The sequence below is a fragment of the Odocoileus virginianus genome, chromosome 15 (assembly GCF_023699985.2).
Source record: "Odocoileus virginianus isolate 20LAN1187 ecotype Illinois chromosome 15, Ovbor_1.2, whole genome shotgun sequence".
In the NCBI taxonomy this organism is placed as follows: domain Eukaryota; kingdom Metazoa; phylum Chordata; class Mammalia; order Artiodactyla; family Cervidae; genus Odocoileus; species Odocoileus virginianus.
The window spans coordinates 45,271,022-45,283,186 of record NC_069688.1 but is presented as its reverse complement, the minus strand read 5'-3'; positions in this window follow the sequence as shown (position 1 = coordinate 45,283,186).

Sequence of the window (12,165 nt, the reverse complement as noted above, 5' to 3'; positions counted from 1 at the left end):
TCAGCCTTGCTGAGCTTCTCTCAAAATATGCCTCTGCACCTGATGCTGATGCATCAGACCCCGTCTCTACAATAACTGGTCACCTTCAGATGTTAGGCTTCACCTCCCTGGTTCAGAGTGCTGTTTCACAGTCAAGTTTGAACTCGGTTTCTAGGAGTGACTAATCCAATGAATGCAGATTGTAGTGGGGGGCTGACTTCAGAGGGGGTGTCTTCTTGGATTAGACATATCCCAGGAAAGAGGCATCTTTGGTTTGCTGAAGAAAAGATTGATGCTTTCTTCTGACTTGGAAGCCAAGGTCTAAGTGACCCTCTAAAATCTCACACAAAGACCCTCTTTAGGACTCCCCCATTTGCCTCAACTTTGGCTCAGCTTCTTCTCCAGAAAACAGGCTTTGAATGCAGCAGGACCCGGTGCTGCAAGAGCACTGATCTATGTTTCTAGACTGAGTAGAGTTTTGTTGTAGACAAAGGACTTCACTTCTCTAAGCCTCAATTTCTTTCTCTGTTGAGTAGTGGGTTCCTGCTAGATCATTACAAGTATTTTTCAGAACTAAGATTCTTATCATCTATGTTAGCTGATAGGGAGCCACAGTAGATTCTTGAATATAAATTACTGTGATGATATATTGTCAAGGTGGGTTTCCCAGGTGGTGATAATGGTAAAGAACCTACCTGCCAATGCAGGAGATATAAGAGACACAAATTGGATCCCTGGGTCAGGAAGAGCCCCTGGAGGAGGGAATGGCAATCCATTCCAGTATTCTTGCCTGGAGAATCCCATGAACAGAAGAGCCTAGTGGGCTACAGCATGTAGCGTCGCACAGAGTCAGACACGACTGAAGCGACTTAGCATGCACACACACATGAACAGGGTTGGGCTACTGCCAGAAAGCACAACTTTTTGGTAGATCAAACTGTCATTCCCCCCCCCCCCCCATATTTTCCCATTGTAGGTCTTGCTTTCACATAGCTCCTTACATTCATACAGCAAGCAGATCAATAAGGACCAAAGAGAAAATGGAAGAAATAAAATGGTCACACACATGGGAAAAGTTGATTTTGTATATCAGGATAGTTTATCTTTCACGATAGATCTAATGTGTATCAAAAGGTAACTTGGTGAGAATATAAAAATAAGATGAAGATATAGTGTTAAACTGAGAGCTGAAGAATTGATGTCTTCAAACTGTGGTGCTGGAGAAGACTCTTGAGAGTCCCTTGGACTGCAAGGAGATCCAACCAGTCCATCCTAAAGGAGATCAGTCCTGGGTGTTAATTGGAAGGACTGATGCTAAAGCAGAAATTCCAATACTTTGGCCACCTCATGCGAAGAGTTGACTCATTGGAAAAGACTCTAATGCTGGGAAGGATTGGGGGCAGGAGGAGAAGGGGTCAACAGAGGATGAGATGGTTGGATGGCATCACCAACTCAATGGACACAAATTTGAGGAAACTCTGGAAGATAATGAAGGACAGGGAAGTCTGGAGTGCTGCAGTACATGGGGTCACAAAGAGTCAGACATGACAGAGTGACTGAACAACAATAAACTAAATTTTAAAAAATCAAGAAAAGGCATTCTTGCAGTTGGAGGAGAAATAGGTGTTGGTGATGGCAGAAATGACAAAGCAGAGTTGTAAAATCTGTTGCAGTCAGGTGGTCACCTTATAGCAATACCACTTTCTCCCTTTCATGTAAGTTTGAAAGTTTTCATAATAAAAAGTTAAAATAGAAAAAAGGAAAAAAAGAAAGAAAAGGCTTTTTGACACATCCATTTCAGAGTAACCAGCTTACTGCTAATGGGCTCTGAAATCTGTTGAATCTTTTGATTTTTAGCTCCATGCATTCATCCTCATGCTCGAGATGGCCTTCCATACCATCTGGAGAGGACACGCTGACATCCAAAACTCCCTTTTTTTGGATGGTGCTTAAGTAGGCACGGCCAATGTTTGCTCTGTGATCTTCCTTTTGTATGTGTTCTCTGCTGACTGAATCCTTATGAGTTGATATTTTATTTTTCAGATATTCCTGTTTACTCAAGCAGGACACAGTCCAGTCTTGCTGACTTGTGAATCACTTTTCTCCTTGGAGTGACTTTACTCATCTCTGCTTTGCTTCAGGGTTGATATTACTCTTGATTTTTGGGCGGGAAATCCTATTTCCCTCTTTTCCTAGTGCATGAGAGGTAAAAAACCTCCACTGACTTTCTAACTACTAGCAAGAAACTTATGAGAGTTTCATTTTCATTCTTAGCATGTGGTACACAATCTCACAGGAAGAAATTAGGATGTATTTCAACGTTATGTTCTAGTTCCATAAAGCTTTGTGGGATTTTATTAGAATCATATTCTATGAGACTCTCCTGTTCCCAGTTATGGCACCAATTTTTTAAATTAATAATAACCCCACCCCCTGTTCCCCACCCAGTATTACTCACTCAACTTTGCTGCCTGACTGTGTCATGGGGATTTGTACTGTATTTATTTTATCCACAGATCTGTAGGGCATCAATCAATCAATATACCATACTACACAAGCAATAGTTGTATATGACTGAGCCTCCACCCCTCTCCATTAGCTTTCCTCTCACTTCCCTTCCTACCTCTTGAGAAAATGGCATGTAACTTTGCCCGGAAGTTATGTGTCTAGCTATGTGGCTTTATTTGAAAATATTATTATACTTGCAAAGATAACTTTTTAGAGTTGTCTATTTAACAAAAATAATTTGAAGGTTTGATGGAAGAAATGTCATAGCTGGCCTAAGGAATTGTTTTCAACTGTGAACACCCAACGCTGTCCTTATCTTCTTGAAATCTAAATTGACCTTTATCTAGATCTCTCCCAACACAGTATTGACTTGCCAACAGCACTGCACAATTTCACTTTGGCAGAAGTCATAAGCTTTCCTGAATTTACCCAGATGATGGTTTGCTATTTTTGCAAGAGGACACTGCCATTTTGCCAAAACTTTTCTATCTTGCAGTAACTGCCAGTGCTATTTTCTTGGGCTGCAAATAGGGCAAGAGCTGTCCTTTCTGCACCAGACTGTGGTCACAAGGCTGCCAGAGGTACTGTTCTAGAAACCCAGACACTATGATAAGCAGCTCAGCCATCTAGGTGAACTTAAGTGTTCTTAATCTCTTGGAATGGCAGGGAAATTAGGACTAAAAATAAGTATTATTTAATTTTTCAAAACTTTTGCTAAGCCTCTGAAGTTCACTAGTTTGAATTGTACTTTCTATAATGCACAATGACAATGTTGTGTAGGGGGGAAAAAAAATCTCTGGATTGAAAATGAGAATTTTGGTCCTCAGAATCGTTCTGCATTACTGAGATATATATTCTATTTCCTTTTGGGGAATTTGGTTTCACCATACTTGAAGCGAGGTTATTGTACAAGATGATTTTTAAACTATCCAAATTAAAAACATTTTTAAATCTTCTGAATTAAAATTAAAAATTTTTAAATCATCTGAATTCTAAAATTATCTGTAAACATGTACCTCTAATTTTAGAAAAGGGCAGCCTTTTGAATGGGAGGTCTGTTTGTGTTCTATGTGCTGTGAAATTTGCAGGTAAGTATTTGCTAAGCCAGTAAATCTACCTTATAAATCTCCATGTCTAATTTACAAGATGAAAAGATAAAATACTATTAGAGGAGTTTACATTCATATTTTACCTTGCCACTTATTCAGATTATTTCATTTAATTGGACAGCAATTGCAAGCCCAGCATGAGGAAACATCTTCTAACTGAGGCATCTTCCCCTTGCATGACGGCCTCCACATTTTCTCTCTCTACTGCTTTATAGCTTTGTGTTTCGGTTTGTCTCTCTCACCTCCCTTCACTATCTGCTCTGTAGTTCAACAATTTGGAAAGAGGAATCTTCAGAGTCCTAATCAATGCCCTTTATTATACAGTTTAACTATATAGAGGGTCATTTAGTACTTTACAATTTGTGAGTTCCACATAGAAAGTCAAAATACATGTCTTTCACAAAGAAATGGAGCCCTCATATTCCTTTGAGTCAGCAAAGATCTCAGCTGGGCTTCCTTGTTTTTCTCACAGTGCTTCTGCCTAAAAACAGTGCCTTTCTAGACCCACTCTCATGCCCCCACATTTGAGAGTCAAAGTCATGGTCTCTCGCCAGCACCAAGGATTGTTCTTTCCAGTCATATGAATTTTGTGTTAGCAGGCAACAGCATAAATCATTTATTTGCTCTGCCTGAGAGACGAAAGGAGGAAGTATAGAGTTCAAAAATTCTTTTCAAAGGCTCACAAGATGTAGTTTTTCATTAGATTATATAAGATTTTTGCTTACTCAAGCCAAAGGACTATGGAAAATAATAATTAGCCCATAGTAAAGCTACTAGAGGGCTTTTTGAAGAGTTAAAACGTGGTATTATTTATAGACAAAAAAGGTAATATTTTCTGTGTTTTCTCGCCTCAATTTGTCTTGTTGCTTTAACACATTACACGTTATAATGTAATCTATGAGATAGAAACAATACCAGGAGTCCTAATTAAATTAAAAGTAATTACCAGTTGTACAGATAGGGCTTTCAATTGAGCAGCAGGAAGTTGATATTTTGTCATCCCTAGTTTATCTCCATGCACCGAGCACAATTCTTTGTACCAGTTATTAATGGTGTTTTCTCAACGGTCATGAAGAGTGTGGGAAATAGGGAATGAGGAAGAGAACAAAACGAAGAGAGGAATTGGAGGAGGCTCGGAGGGCGACAGAGACGGAGAGGAAGCTTTCTGTTGCTGTTCTTCCACCAGGATCCAGGGGGATTTTTCATACATCGAGGGGCCTAATACTGTCCTTTACTCACCTATGAGAGAAATATTTGCCCAGCCCATATTCGTAACATATCCTAATTTTTCTTGACCACAAACAGAATTTTAAAAAGAGAACCTCACACATTCTATGTTCAGGGCTTGGTTTATGATGTGACAGATTTTCCATTTTCAGGAAGAAAAAAAATTGTTCCAGCTCCCAACGGGAATTTAATTTGAGAGAGGGAGGGAAATGGCAATATATAAAGATTTCCTACTGCCCAATTTCTTATTCTGCTTTTCAGCTGGGCATCTTTTAACAATTGGAAGCATTGCCATTCTCCCACCAGGAAACACAGCACAGGCTTTTAAAGAGCATTTACAGGGTGATGTCCGTTTGATTGACCGTTATCTTGCTGGCATGCTGCTGCTACAAATATGAGCAATTATTGGGAATGCAGTCAAATTAAATTTTCATAACTATAAAACTGCATTTTACCTTAGGGGCACAGCTTCCTTCCTATTTCTACAATCTATTTTCTATGCTTTATATTAAATCTAAACAAATGAATGTTTATCAACATGAATATTTTAACAGAGTGTGCCAGTCTGTGCCCTCTCTCCACAAATTTTTCATCTTTTTTCAGGAATGTTCTACAAGAACAACTTTTCTAGTATAACAGGGGTCACTTTGTATAGGCTCTTGTTAAGGGGTTCTTTACCCTCTACCAAAAGTTATCTTTGACTAATTCTTGCCTTTAGTAATTGAATAAAATTAACAAATGTCTTACACGGAATCAAGTTTAGTTTTCTTTAAGACTATTCTTACCAAGATATTAAAGCCTGGTTACCTTAATAGCCTCCTGATGAGAATGAAAGAAGAGTGTAAAAAAAAACTGGCTTGAAACCCAACATTAAAAAAATTAAGATCATGACATCAAGTTCCATCACTTCACGGCAAATAGAAGTGGGAAAAGTGGGAGCAGTGACAGATTTTCTTTTCTTGGGCTCCAAAATCACTGCAGATGGTGACTGCAGTCATGAAATAAAAAGATATTTGCTCCTTGGAAGGAAAGCTATGTCAAATCTAGGCAGCATATTAAAAAGCAGAGATATCAATTTGCTAACAAAGGTCCATATAGTCAAAGCTATGGTTTTTCCAGTAGTCATGCACAGATGTGAGAGTTGGACTGTAAAGAAGGTTGAGTGCCAAATAACTGATGCTTTTCAACTGTGGTGTTGGAGAAGACTCTTGTGAGTCCCTTGAACAGCATGGGGATCAAAGCAGTTGATCCTAAAGGAAATCAACCCTGAATATTCAATGGAAGGACTAATGCTGAAGCTGAAGTTCCTATCCTATGGCCACCCGATGCGCAGAGTTGATTCATTGGAGAAGACCCTGATGCTGGGAAAGACTGAAGGCAAAGCAGAAGGCGCGGCAGAGGAATGGATGTTTAGATGGCATCACCAACTCCATGGACATGGGTTTGAGCAAACTCCAGGAGACAGAGAAGGACAGAGAAGCCCAGTGTGCTGCAGTGCATGGGGTTGCAGAGTCAGCCTGACTTAGTGACTGAACATCAACAACCTCAACAGACCATCCAGTATGAATGACAAATGTTGTCAATGGTGGGTGGCAGGCTGTGTTCTTGTCCCAAGTGCACAACTGACGTTGTTAAACCATCACAGCCCAGGTCTTTATTGAGACCAGATATTGGCTCTTGGCAGCTATTTGAACTGACTTAAGTTGACAGCAAGGTGAAATCTATTTTACCATCCCAGATGTAAATGGTTTGATCTTTATGCTCTTACTGTCCTCCCTGGGATCTTCCCATATCTCTTCATCTTAAACCACAATGGGAAACCTAGCCTCACCATGTATTACTCTTACATGAATCACCAGATCCTGTTACTCCCAATTTAATTCTTCAGATCTAGCTCAAATCCTATCTCTTTTGTGAAACATGAAGTTTCCCCAAATTTCTCTGAATCACATTGATCTTTCTTCTCTGGTGATTATACCTTTGCTGCTAGAGTGATCATCTATCTCAGTAATATGACAGCAAAAGAGAAAAATCCCTGGAAATGTAATCTAAGATAACATCTCATTTAGAAAGGCAACAGATCTCAAAATTTTATTTTTGAGTATATATCATCTGGATATAAAATTGGGCAGATCAAAATTAAAATACTTCTTAGGTCTTCCATGCTTGATTTCTAAATGATGAAATTTTCATTTGAGGAAAGGATAAAATCTTTCCAGGCAACAACCATGGGAAAGGATAAAGAGAGAAGGAAATGTCTTAGGAAGAAATGATAGGTTTTTTGAGACTCTGTCTGTAGAACTGCTGGATCTGATGGCGCATTTATAGCTAAGCTCATTGACTTTGTTCATCATCAATAAATATTAATAGTGAGTATGTTAAGGTAAAGATTTATATATGACTGTGACCCTGATTTTGTGCAGTATTACTCTTTGGCTGGACTATTACCATCCTCTTACTTTAGCTGTAGCTCTGTTTTTAAAAGGCAAGAAAAAGGAGGAAATAGTAGGAAACAAACTTTTATTGTCAGGAGGAAATTAAGTAAAATGTTGTTTAGAATACAGAATGGTGAGGCATTATAGAAAACTCCTTTAGCTACACACTTTAAGGCATGGTGCACCAGCCCATGCATAGACTACTTTCAAGTAGTTGAAAAATGAGGAAGGATAAAATATTAATTTGGGGAACTACATGATTTATTATACTACAGACTATGTGTGCAAAAGAATGATACAAAAATGTTTGCTTTTCCTGTGTTTGCTGTTCACCTTTTTTTTTTCATTCATCTCATACTGACATGTTTTTGTGATGATTCTCTTAATTTTTTTCTATCTCAAAACTTTTGTGCCAAAGTTGGTGAAGGTCACCAAGGGAATAACTTTTTGAAGTATCTGCTAATCTTCCAAATCTTATATATTTGAGTGGATTGAATTGGTTTTAGTAAATAGAAAGAAACAAAAGAAAGAAATATGAGAAGTGATTCATCCCTTTCCCATCATAAAATGTGGGCAGTTGTGGACTGAACATCTGTGTTTCTCAGGGGAATCAGTTCTACAGTTTCAGGCAGTGAATGACATTTTTGAATCCTTTCCAATAGCTGCCCACCTTTCTTGGCCACATAGAACTGGGCTAGGCAAATAATCAACAGTGTTTTTTATCTCTCTCCTTGCCGAACATTACACTAGGTGCTTTGGGGAAGGCTGCCAGGAGGTGTATATATGGTGCATTCATATGGCTGCATACTCTATTCTTGCTCTCAACTTATTCTCAGAGGTCTTCTTTCTCAGGAGAACAGCTGGATGAGCTTCTTCTTCTTTCAACAAAGTGATGCCAAATATTGGTTTCTGAAACTGTCCCTCAGTACACGCTTTTGTTTCCTGAGAGACCCAGGTTTCAACCACCTAGGAAAGACTACAATATCCTTCATTGCTTCAATTGTTAAGTTGCCAATTGATGTTCAGGATTTTCCAGTGTGATTACCAGCACAAACAAACCACTCTGAGTCCTCCTTTTAGCATCATTTTCTTAATTAGACTTTTTTGGGAAAATTATTGAATCCTGATTCAGGAAGTACATTCAACTATGCAATTGAGATGATTCTTGTTGATTTAAAATTATTCAATGATTCATTTTAGTTTCCCGCTTTAATTATTCATCTGTTTATTCATTCCATCAGTCATTTATTCAGCAACTGTTTGGCTATTATTTGGCAAGTGTTGTGCTCATTTCTTGGAATTCAAGCAATGGGGACACAACATAGAGGTTCCCTGACCAGCATTGCACATTCATTTTTGACTTTCAAGTTCAAAAGAGTAAGGTTATTTCAATTAAGTGTTAGGAGTTATCTACTCCATTATCTCATAGGCAGTGCTAGACAGAGTGTTGAGTGCTGTGAATGGAAAGCACTGGGGTTCTTCCCTTCTAGGCAATCATAATGTGATCTCAGATTCAAGTGCATTAAATTATTCTTAAGCTGGCATTGTAGTAATAAATAAAGTGTTATGGGAGCTAAGGACTGGGGAGAACAAGAAAGAGAATGAGGGAGAGAGAAAGTGAGGGAGAAAAAAAAATTTGGAAAGACTTCTGGAAAGAGGAAGGGTTGGAGCTGAAACTAAGCTAACACACATTGAAACGGTGGAGGGGAATTGGGGAGAGAAGGCAAGTCATTCCTAACAGATTAAAACCAACCAACCACCAAGATGTTAGGATAATCAAGTCAATTCATGTTCTAAGAACAGTAAGAAGAATTGTTGTAGATAGAGTTCAATCTAGAAATGCAAGTAAAGGCTGTGCTGTGACGGAATTTAAATAACAGATTGAGCAAATGGGACAGAATGGAGGTTGTGGAAGAGACCTAATGAAAGCTTTTCCAGCAAAGGAGTTACACTGGTTTGCTCTGTTTCAGAAAATAATGCTGATGATAATACTCAAGATGTTTTGAAAGGAAAAGAGACCGGGTATAGGTTAGGCCATGTTAGGCCAAAAACCTTAATTATTTGGGTGAGAGAGAAAGAGGAATCTAACTAGGACTGAGAAAGTGATCTTTAAAAGGAGGAGATAGATTGGAGAAAGTGAACTGAGGCAAAACCAATAGAGATTTCACACCAATCAGATAGTAGTGTGACTGGTGTGTTAGTGGTAGGTTTTCAAATGAGAAGGAAGCATGAATGGTGCCTTTTCTAATGCCTATATTCTATGCCTAAGTACTACATTCTATAGCGTATTAGATTTTGCAGGTAGTAAGTTTTTGATACCTTTTAAGAGTAACTGTTAGAGATAATACCACAATCCTAATAAATTGATGGCAAAGTAGAAAAGAGAAATTTGAGTTGAAAATGAATTCCAAATTTTTTTAAAAAAGGAAGTGAACAAGTTCAAACCAATTTGTCAGTTACAGAAATAGAAACTGGCTCCCTAAATTAGATTTCTTCACTTCTTCAGCCAAATATATATTTCTCTCATGCAAGCAAAGATTATAAAATTATTTCTTTGTTTTAATAATAAAAATGACAACCAACATTTATGGAGTCTTTTGTACGTGCCAGAGACTGCTCCAGACTGGCTTATATGCACAATGAGAATGCCATATAGATCATATATATCAATGCCATATATGATCATATAGATCACACAGGAATTGATGATTAGCACACATCAGCAGCAGCTTCATTATCTGTTAAAAATTATAAATATGTAAAAAGGTTGAATCCTGATATCTAATTAAAAAAATTTTTTTTTGTTGCTGTTGTTGTTCAGTATTTGTTTGGATACCCATCATGTAGAAATCCTGATGCTGAAACAGAAAATGAAATGAAATATTCTGCAATTTCTAGCTGGCTACTTGGCTCTTCTGAGCCCTTAGCTTCAAGGATTTTTCAAAATATGTTTTTCTGCACCACAGCTCAGAGTTGCTAAATCCAGAAATTGAAACATTCTGAGAACCAAATCATTTCAGGGTGAATCAAAGCTCTTGGAACATTGCCCTAGGATTTTGAAGATAGTGTTTAATAGTGAAAAAAAATGTTCAATATTTTTAAGGGAATCCCAATTATGGAAGGCTGCCCCATTCACAGCCCCGACAATGCAGGGAGTCTGACACAGAATGCTTTGTTTCACCTGCACTCCTGTGAAGAGTCAGGGGCCCATGGGTGGAGGTAAAGGTCTTCTAGCCCTGGCTGTTCTGCCAGCATTTCCCTCTTGTAATTAACCATCGTGAGGAAATCCAAGGCTGATGTCTGTTTGTAACTCCACCTTAAAACCTGCAAACAAGTTCCCTCCTTTACTCATTCTCACCAGCTTCTATTCTAGCTGCCATTTTAATGCCAGCAACTGTGACGGTTTTGAGCAAGAGTTTTGTTTCCCTGTTCAAACTCTCTCTCCTCTCTAGGCTGGATTTTTGCTTGTTGGTTCTCTGCCGGATGGGGTGATGGAAACAGAAGATAGGAAGAGGAAAAGGGAGCATAGTTAAGTGAACCTTAAGACCGGGAGGTGTTTTAACATAGTGGAAGGGGCATGAGTTATGATATCAAACAATAATGTGAAATTACTGATTTTGTAACTTGGGGCAAGATATTTAATGATTTTGCATCTCAGTTTTCTCATTTGTGAAATGATAGTAAAATTTACAAGGCTATTTGGGGGGAATTAAATGAAGCAAACATATAGAACATATTGGAGGTGATTAATACATGGTGATGGATGCTATTATCGGTAGTAGTATTAATAATATTAATAACAATAAAAGAGTAGAAAAAATAAAAGTGAATCAGGAATGATGGAGAACAGTGGGGTAAAGGACCATCAACTACATTGCTTGACAGTCAGAAAATGCTCTAATATTTCTGTATAAAGTGATGGAGGAACATGACTCTCTCGATTCCACAGAGACTTTACCTCTCATAGACAGGAATGTGAGGTCATGTGAAGCTATGTTAACCTGAAATAACCTCTTTCTCCTTTTCCCCTCTAAGTTCAACTTATTTTTCAGAGGCTACCTGAGTTGTCTTTTTCCAGGATGTTGTTACCACTGATATAACAATGACTTCCTTTTCTTTTGAATTAAAGCAATAAATTACATACCATCTGATGTTTTCTTTAACTTCTCATTCCCCAAATAAGATCAAGTTTTCCTTGAGTAAAGGAAACTTGCCTTATACTTCTTAGATATCACCATAGGACGTTGGGTGGCTGAGCACGCAGAGAAACCCTACACCCAACAGTGCAATGAGAAGATAAAAAGAGAACTAGCCTTAAATTTCTTTTTGTTAAAATTAATTTATTTCAATGGAGGCTAATTACTTTACAATATTGTAGTAGGTTTTGCCATGCATTGACATGAATCAGCCATGGGTGTACGTGTGTTCCCCATCCTGAACCCCCCTCCCACTTCCCATCCCATTCCCATCCCTCTGGGTCATCCCAGTGCACCAGCCCTGAGCACCCTGCCTCATGCATCCAACCTGGACTGGCGATCTGTTTCATGAATGTTAATATACATGTTTCAATGCTATTTTCTCAAATCAACACCCCCTCACCTTCTCCCACAGAGTCCAAAAGACTGTTCTTTACATCTGTGTCTCTTTTGCTGACTCGCATATAGGGTCATCATTACCATCTTTCTAAATTCCATATATATGCCTTAGTATACTGTATTGGCGTTTTTCTTCTTAAATTTCTTATAACACAGAAAGTCCATTAAAGGGATGGGGCAATTTCTTTCTTCAAAAGATAATAAATTTATTCCAGAGAAATAAGGGACATCTACATTTTCCTTGTTAATTTTCTACATTGTAGTCTCACTTTCCTCTCCTTCATAAAAATACATAGACCCTTGAGTTGGATG